This window comes from Protopterus annectens, chromosome 3.part1 (assembly GCF_019279795.1).
Source record: "Protopterus annectens isolate FY-2018-M chromosome 3.part1, PAN1.0, whole genome shotgun sequence".
NCBI classification, from domain to species: Eukaryota; Metazoa; Chordata; order Ceratodontiformes; family Protopteridae; genus Protopterus; species Protopterus annectens.
Window position 1 is genome coordinate 1,468,193,973 of NC_056732.1, and position 21,043 is coordinate 1,468,215,015.

Here is a 21,043-nt window from a genome sequence, read left to right on the forward strand (position 1 = left end):
CCACTGCCTTTCACTAAAAACTTACAGTGGCTTGAATTTCACCATCAAATCCTTCTGCCTCAACTTCTCCTCACCCACTTCATTCTTAACCAGCCTCTCTCCTGCCTGGGTCTCTTGTCCCTAACCATACATTTTGCAGCTCTGATCAACACCTCTTCCACATCTACAAACCTAACAGATCCATTAGCAAACTCCTCTATAGCCACTCAGTTGCAACTGCTTGGAATAAACTACCCCAATATATAAGACTAATTTCTAACATAAATTCTTTCAGGAAGACACTAAAAAAATATACTAAACTCTTGGACATGCTCTTGTTCTGACCTAACTTAATCTTTTTCTATTCCACAACTCTACTACCCACTAGCCCTTCATTCAAATGCTCCCCTTTACTCTCTGCTAACCCATCTTTCTCTCAACCTCTGCTTGCATCTGCAGGATAAATTATACAACTGTGTTTTTCAGTCCTGAAGTGTGTTACAAATTACTCATGAACCATCTGTAAGCGATTGTACTGTGACTATGTTTAGCCCAAATCCTCCTTAGCCTACACTAATAATGTATCTTATCTCTGTTTACTGTGACCAAGCATAAGAGGATGCCTTACACCTCACAGTAGATGCCTTACATCAATTAGAAAATAAAGCAGAACTTTGTATAGGATGCAATCTATATGTGCTTACTATTACACTGGGTGTTATTTTTGTCAATTTCACCTTGTATGTATTGCAACTGTATGAAATTACTATTTTAACTGTATTGTGATTTATTTTTATGATTTACTCATGTTATCTACTTTCTGGAGCTTTTCTCCTTGGGTCTCTGTTGAAAATAGGCACATGCCCAGTCAGACTAACCCAGTCAACAAATGTCAAATAAATAAATAAATAAATTCTTATTTTCAATTACTTGTGCAACAGCTGTACGGAACAGGTGGTGATAAAATACAAGATAGAAGTCTAAGAAATACTTAGAATATGAGATGTACACAATTTAGTTCTTGTTTCATCTAGCTTTTTCTACTAGAATCCTGACTTGCATTCATTGTTAAAAAATAAGATTTGGATAGTTGTGTGCCCTTGCTCAACTTAAGCACTGGTAGCATTTTATTTTAATCACTCCCTTCTAAACATCAGTACAATACAAAAGTTAACCTTGTCATTTTCTTTGCTACACAGACCTCACTATTCACTCCTTCTACTGGTTCTAACCGTAACATAATGACATCTGAGCTTTCCATTCAATTTAGTTATCGATGTGTTCTACTCCTCGGAATCACTGGTACTTTCTTAGCAGCATATATTATTGACATAGCATCACATTGTATTTCTTTGCAATATACTCTAGGCAAACTTCCTAAGCATGCAAATAAATCAGGACAGCAATCCAGGATACATCTGAAACAATGTAATTGATTATGTAGAGACACATTCTTCGACTGTTCAGACCCTGAACCTTTTTACTGTCTGGATTCGTCTTTCCACTTATCTCCCTTTTCAAAATTGTCTTCAGACAAAATTAGATTATATTATTAATTGATGTATAGCTTACATTAAACATCTGTTGTGTTAATTCTCAGCATTTAGTGCCAGCAGTCTGACTTGCCCTCTTTATTTCACTTTTTCTGAGGCTTTTTCTGATTGTATCAAGTCTTTTCACTTCATTAGTACATGTAAGCAACTCGTGTTCATGTTTGTATTACTTAAAAACATGCACATTCTTTTGTACACAGCTGCCTTTGCATTTACACATTCAAGAAAAATCCATTTCTAGCACAAACTCCCCCGACTTTAATTTAGGACAACTCTTTCACTCATGCTTATAGCCAACACTAGAAATTAAAGCCTGAATTTCAGTTGCATGAGAATTTGGTCTCTCTGACTCTACAGTGCATTATTTCTCTTTTTTCATATCCATTACTGTTGCAACATATCTCACCTTACTTTCTAATTTAACCCTCACATTACAGCTTATATTCATGGCTTCTCAGCTGCTTATTTTAAATGTATACTACTAATTTTACATGTTCTGCTTGCCTACGCAGCTTTTAAAAATGTCAGGTTGTTATCATTTCTCATGTCTCAAGCTGTTCTGTGATTTTACCGAATCATGTAACTCACCAAAATCACAATCTTTAGCTCAGTTCTTCAGCTCAGAAACACAAACATATATAGCTTTTTAAGGACAATGTACCCTTATAAAGAAAATATGGTGAATAAATGGCAAGCTTTTTCTAGATCTATTTACTTTTATTTTAACATTTGTTTACCAGAAAAGTCCAACTTGGAACAAAGCTAATTTTCAGTGGAGGCCTGGGGAGAAATGGTTCAGATGCATGTCTTTGTAACGTGAGAGGAAACAAGAGCACCTGGAGGAAACCCACACGAACGCAGGGAGGACATACAGACTTCGCACAGAAGGAACCCCAGCCAAGAATCGATCTGGAAAAACCTCTTGCTGTGAGGCTACAATGCTAACTGCTATGCTACTGCGCTGTCCAACATTAATTTATGTAAATTTCTCTTATTGCTTCTATTTTATCTTTCTCATATTTAAGAAAGGTAAAATAGTTAAATGTTTCATCCCCAGTGACATGCTGGGATGCAGTATAGTGTAAATTCTCAGACTTTACAAATAGTCACAATGAGAAATATGTCAAATTATTGGGTCCAAAGCCTTCAGCTTTCTGCAATGTTTCTTTCTGGTGAAATAATTCTCTCTGGTTGTAGATGGACCATTTTTCTTCTAAAAGCTGTATGTATGACTTATAGACATGTAAGCTCTTGGATGTATATACCTTTTTTCACTTCTGTAGTTGTGATTTTCTAGTTCTGGCAAGTGTTTTTCCATTCTTATACCACTGGGTGCTTGGATGGTGACTAAGTAAGAAGATGACACAGTGTAAGTGTTCTGTGAGATTTACAGATAGACTGAACTCTACAGAAAGCATCTGTACCAAATGATATATAACTTCCTGGACTGAGGTAGTTTGCATTTAAAGGAATATGCCTCATTTATACCATTGGAGATAGCTTTAAGAGACATCACTGCGACAGTATGTCAGCAATACTGATCTAAGAATGATTTCATTTAAAATATGAAACTATAAACACAGCCCCTTATTAACCCCTTTTAAGCATATAACTTGGACAATTGGATGGGAAGCTGCAAATTCACTCCAGGGGTTTCACCGGTTGTCCCTCTTGGATAGGGGCAGTCAGTGCTGATTTAGATCTGCTTATAACATAGACCATATCTCTACATCCTTAAGGGAACAAGGGTTGAACTTGGCTATGCTTGTAAGGCCCCTAGGGTCATTAGCCTAGTAACCACCTATGAACCTATATCAACAGACAGAATTACATACACTCCATTTGTGTACATTCTTCCTCCTATCCATTACCATCATTATCATCCTCCTTTTTCACACTTTCTGCATGGGGTCAGGATGCCATATCAGTTGTTGCCACCTCTCTTGATTCAACGCCATTCTCCTACCTTCTTTGTCTGCCATGCTGCATGTCTTCTGTCACATAATCTATCCATCGCTTTGCTGGATAGCCTTCTTCCTGCCTCGTCCAAATCTTCTTCACCAAATCATCTTCTGCTTTTTCTGCACATGTCTGAACCATCATAATCTGTTCTCTTGGATCTTCTCTGCAATTGGAGCTACTTGTACTTCTGCTCTGATGTCCTCATTTCTTCATCTGCCCCACAGTGTACATCCTACCACCCATCTCAGGCTTTTCATCCACATTACCTCTTGCTTTCTCAACTGTACTGCCTTCACTACCCAAGTTTCTGTACTATGCAGAAATACTGGTCACACCTGTGCTCTATACACCTTACTTTTCAATGTCATTGAGTACATTCCTGTTTACATTCATCTCTGGAAACATCAAATAACATTTCTTAAAAAAATATTTCAAACTTCAATTAGTCATGGTATTAGAAATGCACAGTGTTTTTCTATAAACTGTATTTAATTTTTCTCTCACTAAAGTCTTGGCAATTTCCTCTGCTTCCTCTCTGCTGCAGTATTAGTAAAATATTAAGCTATATCTTTCTGATGATGACTTGTGCTAGTCCTGGTACTTTTCTAGTTCTAGCTGCATATCTCTCTGAAATCTGCCTTGTCTTTTTCCATATCCCTGCCATCCATTCTTGTCCATCTCCCTGACTTATAGACTGTCATTATAAGTACTTCTTCAACATCCACTTCTGTGATATATTCTCCACCGTCCCTGCTAGACCAATGCCTTTTTGTGAACAGTGTTATGTTACTGCACAAGTCAAACTGGCAAGCATATTTCTATGGTATTCCTTACTTGTAGCAACACCTACCCTGCCATCCAAATCCTTAGCATCTACAACCCCTGTCTCCTCATTTCTGTTACTTATTACTTCTCCCTGAACACTGTTAGCATATTTCAGAGAATCACTGTACAAACCATTAGCATTTCAACATGTTATTAACTTTAGGTGACATGCTGTGGGTAGGAGATCAAGCACATACTTTACATTGCAAGAGAGTGTGTACTTCAAAGAGAAAGCATACTTCACTCTTTATTGTCAATACCATAATGGTAAACTGAAAAAAAATAAGCTATAGGTCCTACTGATGTAAGCCATTTAGACTCTATCTCCCAGTAAATGCCATATAACTAAAATCCAAGTAATTTTAACCATTTTTAACTTTTACTTTTTCTACCCTGTTGTATTCTGACCATCTGCTGCACTCTGAGGAACCCTCTCTATATGAATGTCAGTGGGTATGACTTACCCATGCAGACCAAGGGAATTGCTAAAACAATGCAAACCTAAGAGGCAGACACCTATTTACTAAAGGTGACCAGCGAGAAGATTGATTATTTCAAAATGCAGTATTACCTCTGGTGCTTTGCTGGGAATTTTATTTTAAGCCTAACACCCCTTTTTGGCAATTTGGTATGGCTGTTGCTGAGGTGGGAATTACAAAGTTGGGCTCTTGACATACATGCATTTGCAGATTCTCCACTACAAAGTGGAGCTCAGCTTGACTGTAAAACGCACATGGTTTGATCCTGCTCACCTACTGTAACATACATAGCCTCTACCAAGAGTCACAAAAGCTGAGGATATGTTCCCCCTGATACAAGCCAGGGATAAAATGGATGGTTCAGCCATCCACCCCAACCATCCCCTGGCTCCTTCAGCACCAGTCAGTCCTAGGTCATCTGAGTTCCATAAGGCACCCACTCAGTTTTAAGTCATCTGGCTGACTTTAACTGTTTATTGGGGCATAAGGAAAAGATTAATCTTCTTCAGCAATGCACAGTATACTATTCACCACTTGTCCCAGGGGCCATACCTTGTCAAGTAAATTGCGTACAAGTGGCAGATACTCTCCCCAGTGCATTTGAACATCTTTACTAAACCATTTCATTTTAAATTGCAACATGAGATCACATACATTAATAAAAAAGGAAACAAACCAGAATCACAATTTACATCTTTATAGTCATGCAATATCCATAAGTCTTTTCTTTTTACAATTTTCATTCACAGCTTCAGAGGTAAGGCTTAGATAATCAGTCTGCAAACCATTACAAGTGTAGCCAATAACCTATATTCAAAGGTCCTTTTTTATTTGTCTTGGTTTGCCTCATTTCTGTGAATATTCTGTATGTCTTTCCTCTTTTTTCCATTAAACAGCTTAAACTGTACTCAACTGACAGAGTTTGTATCACTAGCATCTCTAATGTTCTGAGATGACTGACTATGATATTTCTGTTGCATTTTTATGACACCACATTAGATAGTTCAAATGCTTACTAATGAAACACTTTAACCAGAAACTATGAATTTTGGCTCCTTTGACAGACAGAAATGTTGGAGTCTTTTGAAGATCCACTTATCAAAGAGCATTTAGTCAGGCTCAGCCAGTTAAATTTAACTTCCTCAAACTTTTTGGTAGGGGGATCCTTGCCCATCTGGTGAAGGAGACTACTGGCAAATTTTCCCTATTATAACTAAAATGTTACTACACTAGGGGGTACATTTTAATAGAACATGTGGATGTATAGAGCTGATGAATGGCCTTCTGCACATCAGTCCTTGATGGACCAAATGATACTGCTGCATACAGACATAAATTGCCATGTCAGTATACACCTGTATCCCTCCCAAGTGAATGTCTAGTTCCGAGCTCCCATTGAATCAAAAGCCCTGAACTTTTCCCCATTTTTTATCATATATTGAATACAAAATGTATGTAATTACTATAATGATATATCTTTGTTATTCTTCTCCATCCATCCCAATGGTTGGGTTATCCATTCCAGTACTTGAACGTCTTTCTCCCATAATGTGACTGAAAGGCAATGTTAATCCTTTGGAAGTATAAATGAAGGAAATACAATCTGACGGTCATCTGGAAAGGGTCCCTTTGGCAACTTTTGGTCCTAGCTTAGCCCATGAAAAGGATATCTCTGGAGCATTTCTCCCCAGGTCTCCACTGAAAATTGGCTTTGTTCCAAGTCAGACTTTCATGGTTAACAAATGTTAAATACATAAAATAAATAAAAATAAAAATATGAAAATCTGGTCACTTTCCTGGTAGCTTTATCCAGGGGAGGTAGAATGGCTGGAAAAGAAAACAGGCAAGAGAACAGACTTATTCAAGGCTGTCTCTGAAGCTATTTGGGCATGAAAGAAGGGTTAGGTCTAAGAGACACCCTGTCCTTTGGGAAAATCAAATAGAGTTTGTCTGCATGATAAAGCTTGCAATTGAAAAGTTCTTCTACCTGATGTAATGGCTATTAAAAATTAAGTCTTCAAGTAAAGATGTTTGAGTGATGTATCTGGTATATAGTGGAGCTTTGTCAGGGCTTGAAGTGTTTAGAGTAAGGTTCCATGATGGGTTGGACTCTTTAATTGATAGTCTAAAAAGAAAGGCGCCTTTCAAGAATACTACATATCATGAGGGAAGCTATAGACTTAGAATGCAGTATAAGGTGGTAGTTAGAAATGGCTGCTAGCTGAATTTTTAATTGTAGATTAACTTGTACCACAGTCAAAGAGACCTACCAAAACATTCAGAATAGATGGAACAGGAGCTGTGAAATCGTCCATAACATTGTCAACAGTTAGATAGAAACATTTTCCATTTGCTTGGTTTCTGAGAGACAGATAGGATTTGTACCACTCTGAGAGGTAATGAAGGATTATTGGCCACTAGGGGAATTGGGAAAACCATGTTTTCTTTACAGCTGGGAGAGAAGATTCAGAAATGGATCCAAAGACCAGTGAGGTTGCTTGATATGACACCCAAGCATGGGAAATCATATATGCGCAGGCCAAAAGGTTGCAATAAGAATTACAGTCACCTTGTACAGGTATGTTTTCAATAAGAATTTTGTTAAGGTGTACCGGAGATTAGATGGCCAAAAGTAGACCACAGCATCCCTCTGTGACTGTTAATGTGGAGGGATAAGGGCAAAGTAGCTGATGCATTTGGTACTGTGGGGAGAGAAAAAACAAATCACAGCAAGGCTCGCCCCATTGGATGAAAATTTTGGATGTCACTGCTGGTTTGTGGGACCACTCATGAGGCAGTAAAATATAATAGCTGAGCCTGTCTGCTAGGAGCCTGGACTAACCTGGACCAACCTTCACTTAGAGTGTGAATAGCTATCTCTGTACCTCACTCTTATGACTTAAAAGCAAAGGGGACAGGAGCAGGTCCCTCTTGCTTGTTGATGTACCCTATAACTGATGTGTTGTTCATCTGGAAATCACTTCCTGGAGAAATGCATTCTGTAGAACCTGCAATGTTGAGAATGAGAAAGGCTGTCATCTCTAGAACACTGATGTAAAGGTGGGCCTCTAGCTTGGACCACATTCTCATTATCCTCTCAAAATGTTCCTCCATCACAGAGAAGATGTGACTGTGATAACCATGGCTGGCAGTAATGGAAGAATGAACTGTCTTCTAGAACGGAGGCATCAACCATTTCAGATGTTTGTGGCAAATGGTAAATAAGCTTATTGGATAATGAACAGAATGAATAGTTTGAGATCACCGAACAGATATAGTACAATGTAGTATTCTTAAGAACTTAATGTACAAGACTAATGGGCTGAAGCTGCTAAAGTGCCTAACAAATGGAGAGAAAGAAGGCTGACAAGATATTATTTTGATAAGTCATTTTGGTTTAATCTTAATGAAAGCAGCCCTGAGTCTAGAAGTACTACAATCTTAGAAATATCTAGATGACACCCTGTGAAGATCAATGACTGACTGGTTTCCAGGTATGACTTTCAAATTTAACAGAGATACCCAAGGACAAACACATCTGAAGTAATTAGTCTCTAGCTTGAATAAGAGATGCCTTTGTTCCTGTCGTGAGGGTACAGCTGTCTACATACGGGAACATTCAGAGCCCTTGTAGCCTGAGGTGTGCTGTTACTACTGCTGACGTGGACATGGTAAACATCCGGTGGATTGCTGAGAGACCAATGGGCAAAGTCAAGACTGATAATGACTGTCTCCTAGCCAAAAGCAAAAGTATATTCTGGATTGCCTTGTAACCTTCATGTAGTAATAGGGATCTTGAAGGTCTATACAGGACTTCCAATTTATCTTCTACACAAGTGGAAGGGTGGATTACACTGTTACCATCCAGAATTTAGTCTTTATTACATATGTGTTTAGGGTGCTGTTATCTGGAATGACCCTTTGGTCCTTGTTTTTTTTTTTTTTTTTTTTAGAACAAAAAAGAATCTAGAAATAATAGACCCAAGATCATCTTTAGCATGCTCAGACCTCTTTTTTTTTGTTGCATGTCTTCTGGGAGAGCCTCTGCTGTTACTTTAGAGGTTGAAAGAAAAGGAATGATTATTTTCCTCAAATAGGCATCTTCTGTGATGATTGACCATGGCTGGGGTGAAGATAAAAGCATCCCCTGACTGATTCCATAAGGGAACAAAAAAGCAATCATTTAGGAGTTCTGAAGGGATTTTCTTAAAAAGGCTCCTCTAAACCCTTAGTTCTGTGTACCCCCTCTGCCTCTGGGGTGGCATCCTTAGAATTCCTTTCTCTGTCTCAAAGAAGCTTACCAGAAGAGGAGTCAAATGAAAAATGCTGCATTTTTTTAAAGCAGAGACCCATAGTACTGCTCTGTTTTCTAGAACAAGATCTTAGAGGCGGTAATAAAATTAACCCTAATGGCAGTGAGTGTTTTCTCTTCTTGCTCTTTTTTCATTAAGGTATCTTTTAGTTTTTGACCAAATAAAGAGGATCCATCAAAAGGAGCATTCAGGAAGGACACTTTAAGGTTGTTTGCAAAGTCATGCAGCCTCAGCCAGGTACAACAGTGCACTGCTGTTCTGATGCCTGTTCCTCTTGCTGCACCATTGGCTGCATTAGACACTAGCCTCATATTTAGATCTGTTACAGACAACATGGTGGATAGCTGGGCTTCCATAATGTCCCTGGTATCCATTGTAGGAAGTCTCAGAAAGGAATCCAAGGTCTGTCCAACCAATATCACTTTGGAACCAAGTCATATGGGAACAATACTTTAACACTCAGAGGGAAACATTCCCAAATTATGTGCTCAATGTCACAAATGGTCAGCTGCCCTCAATTCCTAATCAGGTGGCTGGACTACAGAGCTCTCTTCAGATAGATCTTTCTTTGTGGCTGTTTTAGTCACAATGAACTCTATCACAGGTCATGTACGCCAAAAGGGATGGCTCTTGGGTGGTCTCAGAATTTTATTAGGTTTTCAAGGAATAGGTTCAGCCAAATTTGGGTCTTGCCATGCCCTCTCTATAAATCAACCAATCACCATGCATAAAGAGCCCTCCAAAATTACTAAAAATGTAATGAGCAATAACTATTTAAAAAGGCATACATATAAAAACACACACACACACACACACACACACACACACACACACACACACACACACACATATATATATATATATATATATATATATATATATATATATATATATATAGACATCCTTAGTTGGCTATCTAATACCTACCCACAAGAAACTATAGTGCTTGGCGACTTTATATCAACTGGAAGACCTGTTCCTTAGAACAGCCACCTACTCATATTAACCTATATGGTTTTATTCAAACCATTACATCCCCTACAAGGACCAATAAACTCAATGGCAAGGAAAGCACCTTAGATTGGATTCTCATAAACAATCACCACCAAACTTAAAAAGTAGGAACCCTCCCCAAAGATTTAAGCGACTATTCACTGACCTTTATAATCAGATATAAAAGTGACATTCCAAACCCAATGACTCACAGGACAATAAGGACCAAAAAGAATTTTAATCCCAATAGCTTTCAAAAAAAACTTTTGGCATGTGATTGTTAACCCTTAAAAAACCTACCTCTAGACGAAGCAGTAAAATACTTTAACTCAAAATTCTTAGCTATTTTAGACTACCACACCCAAACACATACAATTAGAGCCAGGACTAAACCAGCCTCATGGCTCTCAAAAACTACCAAACAAAAAATCCTCCTTAGAAACAAATCGTGGCCAAACTGGCGTTCAACTAAAAACCCTGTTGATTAATTAAAGTTTAGACAGCTTAGAAATGAAACAAAAAAGCCATATTGTTAGACAAAAATAATTTTTACTTTGAGCTCCAACAAACCCACCAAAATAAACCACAAAAATTTTGGTCAGGCGTTAATAGACTCTTACATCCTGGTCATTCAGTCACACCTGTCCCTTTAGGCTCTGATCACAATAATCCTACTCAAATAGCCAATACATTTAACACTTTTTTCACAGACCATTCAATCTCTTGCTAATCAGCTATCCCCTGATACATCATCATCAACCAGCTCCATCACCAATGCACCCCCATCATTTCATTTTCAACCTGTTCCTACATCTCTTGTCTGTACCCTTTTACATAAGCTTAAACCTACCACCCTCTCTGCAGACCTATTACCTGCAGAATCCCTGCAAAAAGCTGCAAAAGCCATAGCCTTCCCAGTTTCCATCCTGATTAATAGAACTATTACAGAAGGAACTATCCCATTACTCTGGAAAATTTCACACATTATTCCCTTGCATAAGGGTGGTAACTCCAACAAATTATCAAATTATAGACCTATAGCCATATTATCTCCACTGCCAAAGATCTTGGAGAAATGCATTCATAAGCAGCTGTTAAACTACCTAATAGAAAACAATTACTAGTCAACTGCCAACATGGTTTTAGACCATTTCATAGCACCACCTCTGCTCTTTTATCTTTCACAGACTGTATTAATAAGAATCGCAACAACAACACTTTATCCTCAGCCCTCTTTATTGATCTTTCAAAAGACTTCGATATGGTTAACCACCACTTACTCATTCTTCTTCTTCTTCTTCTTCGGCTTTTCCCAGTTAGGGGTCACCACAGCAGATCACCTTGTCCGCTCATGATTGGCAGTGGACTTTTACGGTGTCGAGTTGCCAGCCTGGCGCCCAACCTTCCACAGAAGGCACACACATGCACACACTCACACCTAGGGCCAATTTAGAGTGTCCAATCCACCTACAGCATGTCTTTGGGATGTGGGAGGAAACCGGAGCACCCGGAGGAAACCCACGTGACCACAGGGAGGACATGCAGACTCCACACAGAAGGCACCCCAGCTGAGGATCGAACCGGAGAAACTCTTGCTGTGAAGCGGCAATGCTAACCACTGCACCACCGTGGCCACCCAACCACCACTTACTCCTTAATATACTCAAAAACCTGTCTTTAGACATACTAGCTATTCAATGGTTCCAATCATACTTAGACAACAGGCAGCAGGCTGTCCTATGGGAGAACAACTTATCCTCCCACCTCCCAATTGCCCTTGGCGTCCCTCAAGGCTCCATATTAGGCCCTCTCCTATTCTCTATTTTTATAAATGACCTATATTCTGCTATACCTTAAGCTACTTGTATCCAATATGCAGATGATTACACAGTAATATGCTCTGCCACCTCACCATCTGTCCTACAGTCCACAACCCAAAATGTGTTTAACACAGTCGAGAAATGGCTTTTACATCGATGCCTCATTCTGAATCCCAAAAAAACGAAACTGTTACTATTCACTCCCATATGTAGGGCCTCCGCACTTAATTTTACTGTCACACCAAGCAATGGCACTATTATATCTCCTGATTGGGGTTCTAATTGACAACAACCTTACCTTTGATTCCCATTTTAATAATACTATAATAACAGTTAAAAAAAACTATGATCCCTATATAGGATTAAATCCTTTTTGTCTCCACTAGCCAGGACCACCATTGCCCATACCCTCTTAATCTCTACCCTTCTCTATGCCTCACCTATATATACAAAACTATGTAAAAGCAACATAAACAAGCTAGCAATCTTCTACAATAATATTACCAGATTTGCAACTGGATCTGCCTTCAAAACCCATCATTGTAATAATCTTAAACAGCTAGGATGACTAGAACTGCCAAATATAATACTATTTAATCAGTTAACAGTTGCTCACAAGATTCTGTACCAACCTACTAACACACCAATACTTACTAACCTAATCACCCCCTATAACAACCTCAAGACCCTACGCTCATCAAATAAACTACTTGTACAAATAGGTAAAGCTAACAACTTGTCTGGTGACTCCTTGTTTGCCAATACAGTTGGCAAAACCTGGAACTCCCTTCCAAAAGACCTAACCACCATTACCTCTACAACATTATTTAAAAGCAAATTGAAGCCATACCTTAAATCACAGTGGCTATGCTCTTGTTCTAACCCTGACTAACTACCCCTAATTTCTCAAAGCATTTATTGCCATTACTGTATAAACTAGTTACGTTTCTGTTGACTACTAAGAAAGTGTATAAGCTACCTACTTTTTTCTGTCAACTACAATGAAAGTATTCTCTTATACTAAAATGTTACTAGCGTAATATTTGCATGGCTAACAATAGCTGAAATGTACCATGATTCTGTTTACAGAAATGCAACAAAATGTAATGAATAGGATGATTATCTGTACATTTAGCTGTATTTGTAAATGTCTCATATTATAAAGGATAGTGTGTTTTTTGTTTGTTGGAGCTTTTCTCCCCGGGCCTCCACTGAAATGGACATATATCCAGTTGGACTAGCCCGGTCAACAAATGCAAAATAAATAAATAAATAAAAATAAATATACATGTTCCTTTGTCACCAAATTTTTGATAGACCATTTAAGTATACACAACATTTTGATGAAGAACTGGCAGATTTTTTGTGGAGACAAAAGTATAATTGACAAAATAGGACATAAACCTCAACTGTTTTTTAAAGACACTGGGCGGTGCAGTGGTGCAGTGGTTAATGCTGTCACCTCACAGCAAGAGGTTCTTTGGTTCAATTCTCGGCCGGAGTGTCTTCTGTGTGGAGTTTACATGTTCTCCCTGCGTTCGCGTGGGTTTCCTCCGGGTACTCCGGTTTCCTCCCACATTCTAAAGACATGCATCTGGAGTATTTCTCCCCGGGCCTCCACTGAAAACAGGATCTGTGGAACCTAGTCGGACTTTCCCGGTCAACAAATGTTAAATAAATAAATAAATAAATAAAATAAATAACTAAAAAGAGGGAGTACAATTAAAGAGCATTTGGAAGGGGGTGGGGTTCTTCCACTCACCTTTGTGCAATTGGCACCAAAAGATGTTTTTTTTGTTTTCAGTGCCATTTCATTCTTAATGTTGATAAAATTAAAATAAACCACACTTTAATTAGACTTAATGGCAAATTTACTTGCAATTTTTTTGGGGTGGTGTATGCTGCTTTGTGCATGAAGTGTAAAGGTTGTTATATCGGTAAAACCAAGAGGAGATTAAAAAAATGAATATATGAACATGGTAGGGATATTCAAATTCCAGTACGAACAGTGCCTTATATAGACACATAGAAAGGTTTCCCACACATAAATTTAAATTTGTAGTAGTTGAAGGGGTTAGGCAAGACCCTGGGGGTGGTCTGTGGCAAGATTTGCTTGAATTCAAAGAATTATGTTGGCAAATCAGGTTAAATTGCTCACATATCCCTGGGTCTCAATGACAGTTGCAGTCTTGTTAGTTTGTTAAAATTGCATTCTTATGATAGTTAATTATTCAAACATTTCACAGCTCATATTGGTTTGTGTATTTCAGAAAGGGGATTCATTTATTTGTTATAAATATGCACTAGTTTAATTTAATTTAGATTTGTGTATTTTTATTTTAAAACTTTTCGTACTGGTTCTTTAAGATGCAATTATTTTTACTGGTTGCGACATGTCATGTGTTTTTAAATTAGTACTTATAAGAGTGTAAAAGTTTATTCCACCATTCTGAAGAAGTCATTCATTATACTCCCACAAAAGCACTAAATAAATTTGGTATTATCAGTTTTGTTTCTTTGTGGAGGTTTTTTTCTTTGTCTGGATTTTTTACAAGTGTTTTGGTTTTTGGTTCTTTGTTTCATCATTGTTTGAGACCACTTCATAGGATGGAGCCCTACCCACGAACCGTTACTTTGGGAGAGGATCCCGTTGAGAATATTGGACTTTTGACACAACTTATCCAAAAAGTATATCAGCAGGTGTTGGGCATGACTGACAACAAATTGAGCAACCAGTCAGGGTCTTCCCAGGTCAGAAGTTTTCCTTCAGGACAATTGCAACTACCTAACATCGCCTCTACACATCAAGCTAACTTTCAGTTGGTGAGTGGTGACGTGAACTGTGATTTTAACATCCAAACCTGATTTGGGAAAGATCTTTGTTTTAATAGAAACATGAGAGTACCTGAAGAAACCCACACTTTTAATCAATCTCTAGCTTTGTTAGAGAACAAACTTATCAAATGTAGGAAGTTACAGCTCGAAAATGCCTACATTTTAGAATGCATTTAACACAAACTTGTGCCTAAGGGGTTGAGGCACTGGAAATACCCTACAGGTTTACTGGTTGATACATCTTTGTATCGTGAACTTATTGACCTATTTGACAGACAAGGTCAGGCATTACTAGACATTCTCATTAAGCACAACACTACAACTATTAAGGCCTTGCAAAGTGAAATATTTGAGTTTGACAGAGTGATTCATGATGACTTGTTTGAAAGCTCCTTTTCAGCTTATAGAGGAGTTTTTGACAAACTGACAAAATAGTGGGAGAAATTAAGGGGCGGAAAGAAAAGAAATTAACTAGAGACAAAAAAGCTTATGCTTTGGGGACTGCCTATCCTAAGTCACCTAATAGTAGGTTGACACTCCCACACAATACTGATAACACCAATGACTCCTCTACAGAGGGTGGAGACTTCAACAATACATCCAATCAAGCCCCTTTAGAGTGAGAGCTTCCATGGAGATCGGACAGAACACGCAATCAGGGTAGGTCTGTGAATTACAGACCTTCAATGAACTACAGACCTTCGGGCCCTCGGTAGCAACAACAACCTCAGAGAGGGAAGAGACAATTTACCAGGAGGAATTAGTCATCGGTGAACTTTTGGTTACCGAGAATGATCCAGCAGTTTCCTTGAAGGACTATCTGGTGTGTGTTTACAACTACAAAGGTGACTTTACAATTTACAACTTTTCATCTCAGACCTTTGATACAACTGTTGCTAACTTGTTCAGTAAAGGGTTTAATTTTGTACCCAGCAGGCGTTCTAGTATCGTGGTGCTCATTTTAGATTTAAAACTGTTTGTCAGAAATTTGAATTTAAAATTATTGTTCAACAATGACTCGCTTGGTGCAAATTCATCTGTTTTGTGTAAAAGAAATGTATTAAATCCCCCATTAGTTAATAGTTTAGTGTTGTTTGATAAGATGTGTGAATTTGATTTTAGGGCATTGCTCAATTACCAAAAAGGAGTATTCAATGACAATTTAACTACTCATGAAAGGAACTTGTTTAAGCTTTGTAAAGATAGAACAATACGGGTGATGAAACCTGATAAGGGGGGGGTGAGGTAGTGGTGATGGCGAAACAAGATTATATCAACAGGATGAATGTACTTTTGCTAGATGGCTCTATGTATGAGGAAGGGTCTTTGAACTATGTGAACATTGCACATTATAGAATTGATGTTATGTTGAACGACATGCAAGACCAAGGTCAAATAGACTCTGTTCTAGCAGAAATTTTGCTGAACAAATACCCCACACTGCCAAGTATCTTTGGTATTCCAAAGATACATAAGGACAAGCACAATCCCCCATTGAGACTGATTGTTAGTGCACGTGGTTCCAAAACTCATACCTTGGAGAAATACATTGATATTTCACTTAAGCATGTGTTGAAGAACAAAGAGCACATATGTATTGACTCATGGCACCTTTTAAAGAAGTTTAACAACTTAAACTTTGATGCAAGTTGTACTTTTTAACTATAGATATAATTAATCTTTATAACGTCATCCCCCACTCCTTAGGTATTGATTGTTTTGAGGAATTTCTAAATGACACACATCTATTTAGTAATGAACAAGTGGCTGTGTTGGTGACTCTCATGGAACTAGTTTTTAAGAACAATTTTGTTTTTTTTGAGTGACAATACTTTTTTTACAAAAGACAGGTGTAGCTATGGGAGCCATTTGCACCCCCGTTTTTTGCTAACATTTTCATGTTAATATGGGAAAGGAAATTTCTATTTAATTCCCATTTTGCCAACAAATGAATTCTGTATTTACATTACATAGACAACCTGTTTTTCTTATGGAAGGGTGACCATAATGGTGTTCAAAACTTCCTTTTGTACATCAACAGTACTACAGAATTTTTAAAATTAACTCATTCCTATAACCCACAGAAGATTGTTTACCTTGATGTAGAACTATCCAAAGATTTAGTAAGTCACCAATTTGTCAGTAATCTTTACAGGAAACCAACTTATAGTTATAGTTTCCTACATTACCACAGTAACCACCCTGAACAGATTAAGAAGGACATTATTAAAGGTCAGTTTGTTAGATTAGCCCGGATGGTTAGTAGAGAGCAAGACTTTTATATTCAATGTAATGTTCTTACAGAAATGTGCAGGGCTAGAGATTATCCTGCTGATTTTGTGACTAAAGTATATAATGAGGTTCTTAACAAGAGGATGAGTGGGTTTATTTCACCACTACTCAACAATATGAGAGTCAACTCAGACAGAATTGGTAGCATGGATGATTCTAGTTCTTCTAGACAATATACATATTCCTTTGTCACCAGATTTTTGGTAGACCATTTAAATAAATACATTTTGATGAAGAACTGGCAGATTTTTTGTGGAGACGAAGGTATAATTGACAAAATAGGACATAAACCTCAACAGTTTTTTAAAGAGGGACTACAATTAAAAACCTTTTGGAAGGGGGTGGGGGTTCTTCCACTCACCTTAGTGTAATTGGCACCAAATGCTGCAGTTTTTGTTTTCAGTGCCATTTCATTCTTAATGTTGATAAAGTTAAAATAAACCACACTTTAATTAGACCTAATGCTAAATTTACTTGCAATTCTTTTGGTGTGGTGTATGCCACTTTGTGCATGAAGTGTAAAGGTTTTTATATTGGTAAAACCAAGAGGAGATTAAAAGAACGAATATATGAGCATAGTAGGGATATTCGAAATTCCAATATGAACAATGCCTTATATAGACACATAGAAAGGTTTCCCACACATAAATTTAAATTTGTGGTAGTTGAATGGGTTAAACAAGACCCTAGGGCTGGTCTGTGGCAAGATTTGCTTGAATTCAAAGAATTAGGTTGGCAAATCAGGTTAAATGCCCACATATCCCCAGGTCTCAACAACAATTGCAGTCTTGTTAGTTTGTTAAAATTACATTCTTATGATATTTAATTATTCAAACATTTCACAGCTCATATTGGTTTGTGTATTTGGGAAAGGGGATTCATTTATTTGTTTTAAATAAGCACTACTTTAATTTAAGTTAGAGTTGTGTATTTTTGTTTTAAAACTTTTTGTACTGGTTCTTTAAGATGCAATTAAGGCATTACTGTTTTTACTGTTTGGTACGTGTCATATGTTTCTAAATTAGTACTTATAGGTGTGTAATAGTTTATTCCATCATTCTGAAGAAGTAATCTGTTATTTTCTGACAAAAGCGCTAAATAAATTTGGCATTACCAGTTTTGGTTCTTTGTGGAGGTTTCTTTCCTTGGTCTGGACCTTTTACAAGTGTTTTGGTTTTTGGTTCTTTGATATTAAAATTATTTTCCAAATAAGATTTGCTCATTTCATTAAGAGAAATTCCCTGTACATCTTGGATAATAGCATACACAGTAACTGTTGTGGGTAACATATAAATATTGTTAACTTCCTATGTGAAATCTTTGTGTGACAAACTGTTGAGAGTATAGTTTCCGCTATGCATAACTTCAAAAGAACCTTCACACTACCATTACACTCTAACAGTTTTCACTATTTGCATCAGATAAAGTTGTAGTAATTTTATTACTTATATAAATATAAAATACAAATGGTGATAACCAAAGAACCTGATGTAACAAATAGACCCAAACAGGTTGGGCCTCAGAGAGGTCGGTGTCAAATGCTCAACTCCAGGACTCACTAGGTATTGAATGCTTTGGAGTCAGCTGAGTCAGAACTGATGTCAGAGTCAAAGCAGGAGGGGAAAATGGCACCAACAAGGGGATGACTTGGCAACAGTCTAATGGCAAGATCACTGGGCGTGGAATATGAGCCAGGGAAGGAGCGAATGTCAAAAGGGTGTGAGGGTCTGCCCTCACTGCCCTTGGGGTGAAGGAGGATGGCATCACTCCTGTATCAATTTGTACCTTCATGATGTCCCTCATTATCCTCTCCTAATCAATGTTGATACTACTAGAGGATCTAGTAGACCTAATGGATGCTGCAGGGGCAGGTCAAGACCTTACAAATGTGAAGAGCTCCCTCACAGAGGACAACAAACAGATTTTCAGGAAACCTTATCCGTTATGATTACAATTGCATAGAGATCAATAAAGAAAATAACAAAAAACAATTTTAGAAAAACTATACTCTATTTTGAGATGAACATACTGATCAATGCATCAAAGTCCAATGAAGTTCTGAGAAGAAAAAAAGGGCTTGGATGAGGGTAGGCCCCTGAAAAGGGAGATGGAGAAGTCGACTAAAATATAGAATAAAATCTGTGAAAAGATCACCTCCAAGAGAAAAAAAAAAGCAAAGAGCAAAGTGCAAGGAAGTCGTGAAAGAAAGAATTGTATAGAATGATGTAAAATGCACTTAACTGAAAAGCTGATGAAGAGCACTGGAAGATCAAAGCTGAAGTAAAAGAGCAGCAAAAGAGAACTGGAGCAATATACAACCATACAGAGTGAGATCTGGGGCAGTGTACAACCACATAATATGAGGACTGGGGCAGTGTACACCCAAACAATGTGAGATCTGGGCAATGTACAACCACACAGCATGAGATCTGGGGCAGTGTACAACCACATAATATGAGGACTGGGGCAGTGTACAACCAAACAATGTGAGATCTGTGCAGTGTACAACCACACAATATGAGGACTGGGGCAGTGTACAACCAAACAATGTGAGATCTGGGCAGTGTACAACCACACAGCATGAGATCTGGGGCAGTGTACAACAACATAATATGAGGACTGGGGCAGTGTACATCCAAACAATGTGAGATCTGGGCAGTGTACAACCACACAGCATGAGATCTGGGGCAGTGTACAACAACATAATATGAGGACTGGGGCAGTGTACACCCAAACAATGTGAGATCTGGGCAGTGTACAACCACACAGCATGAGATCTGGGACAGTGTACAACCACATAATATGAGGACTGGGGCAGTGTACAACCAAACAATGTGTGATCTGGGCAGTGTACAACCACACAGCATGAGATCTGGGGCAGTGTACAACCACATAATATGAGGACTGGGGCAGTGTACAACCAAACAATATGAGATCTGGGCAGTGTACAACCACACAGCATGAGATCTGGGGCAGTGTACAACCACATAATATAAAGACTGGGGCAGTGTACAACCAAACAATGTGAGATCTGGGCAGTGTACAACCACACAGCATGAGATCTGCGGCAGTGTACAACCACACAGCATGAGATCTGGGGCAGTGTACAACCACATAATATGAGGACTGGGGCAGTGTACAACCAAACAATGTGAGATCTGGGCAGTGTACAACCACACAGCATGAGATCTGGGGTAGTTTACAACCACATAATATGAGGACTGGGGCAATGTACAACCAAACAATGTGAGATCTGGGCAGTGTACAACCACACAGCATGAGATCTGGGGCAGTGTACAACCACACAGCATTATAGGAGGAATGGAGCTTAAGTGCTGGATAAACATCTGAGTGAAAGTTGCTAAGCTGGATCTACCATAAGAGTGGATAACCCAACTGTTGAAATGGACAGATGGGACAACATAGATCCCATGATACAGTATTCCCTAACCTCATCCATGCTGTGGACAATCAGCACTTTTAGAATGCTGCTCCATGTGTTACTTGTCCAAAGCTATTCTTGCAATAGCTATATTGTTTTTGTATCTTTTCTATTCCATTATCTGTCAAAATCACTAGCTATTACCCCTGCAGACCTGCTCTCATAATGCTAAAAATCAATACTGGTCACTCCAAGCTAAAAAAAAGGGCACGAACTGAACCTACCTGTCCCCCCTCTACATCTGCCCTAAAACACAGGGCAAGAAATGAAAATACCTGCCTCCTTTCCTTTTCTATATCTGCCCTAAAACACAGGGCTAGAAATAAACCTACCTGCCTCCATCCCTCTTCTACATCTGCCCTAAAACACAGGGCATGAACTGATCTTACCTGCCTACTCCCTTCCTCTACATATGCCCTAATGACAATGGAATCTGGTATCAGTAAGTATTTCCTTTTCATTTGTATCACACACAACTCTACTGGTAGTCTCCTCTGTGGAGATTTCTAATATTCTTTTTAATATTCATGCTTGATGTCAACATAGAAAT

At 38.3% G+C, this 21,043-nt stretch overlaps 1 protein-coding gene across 1 annotated transcript in view; it reads right to left on the reverse strand.

Moving 5' to 3' along the window:
• The window catches only part of LOC122797794 (cubilin-like), a 2,156,354-nt gene that overhangs the window by 1,795,016 nt on the left and 340,295 nt on the right, over window positions 1-21,043 (reverse strand). The window lies entirely within an intron of this gene.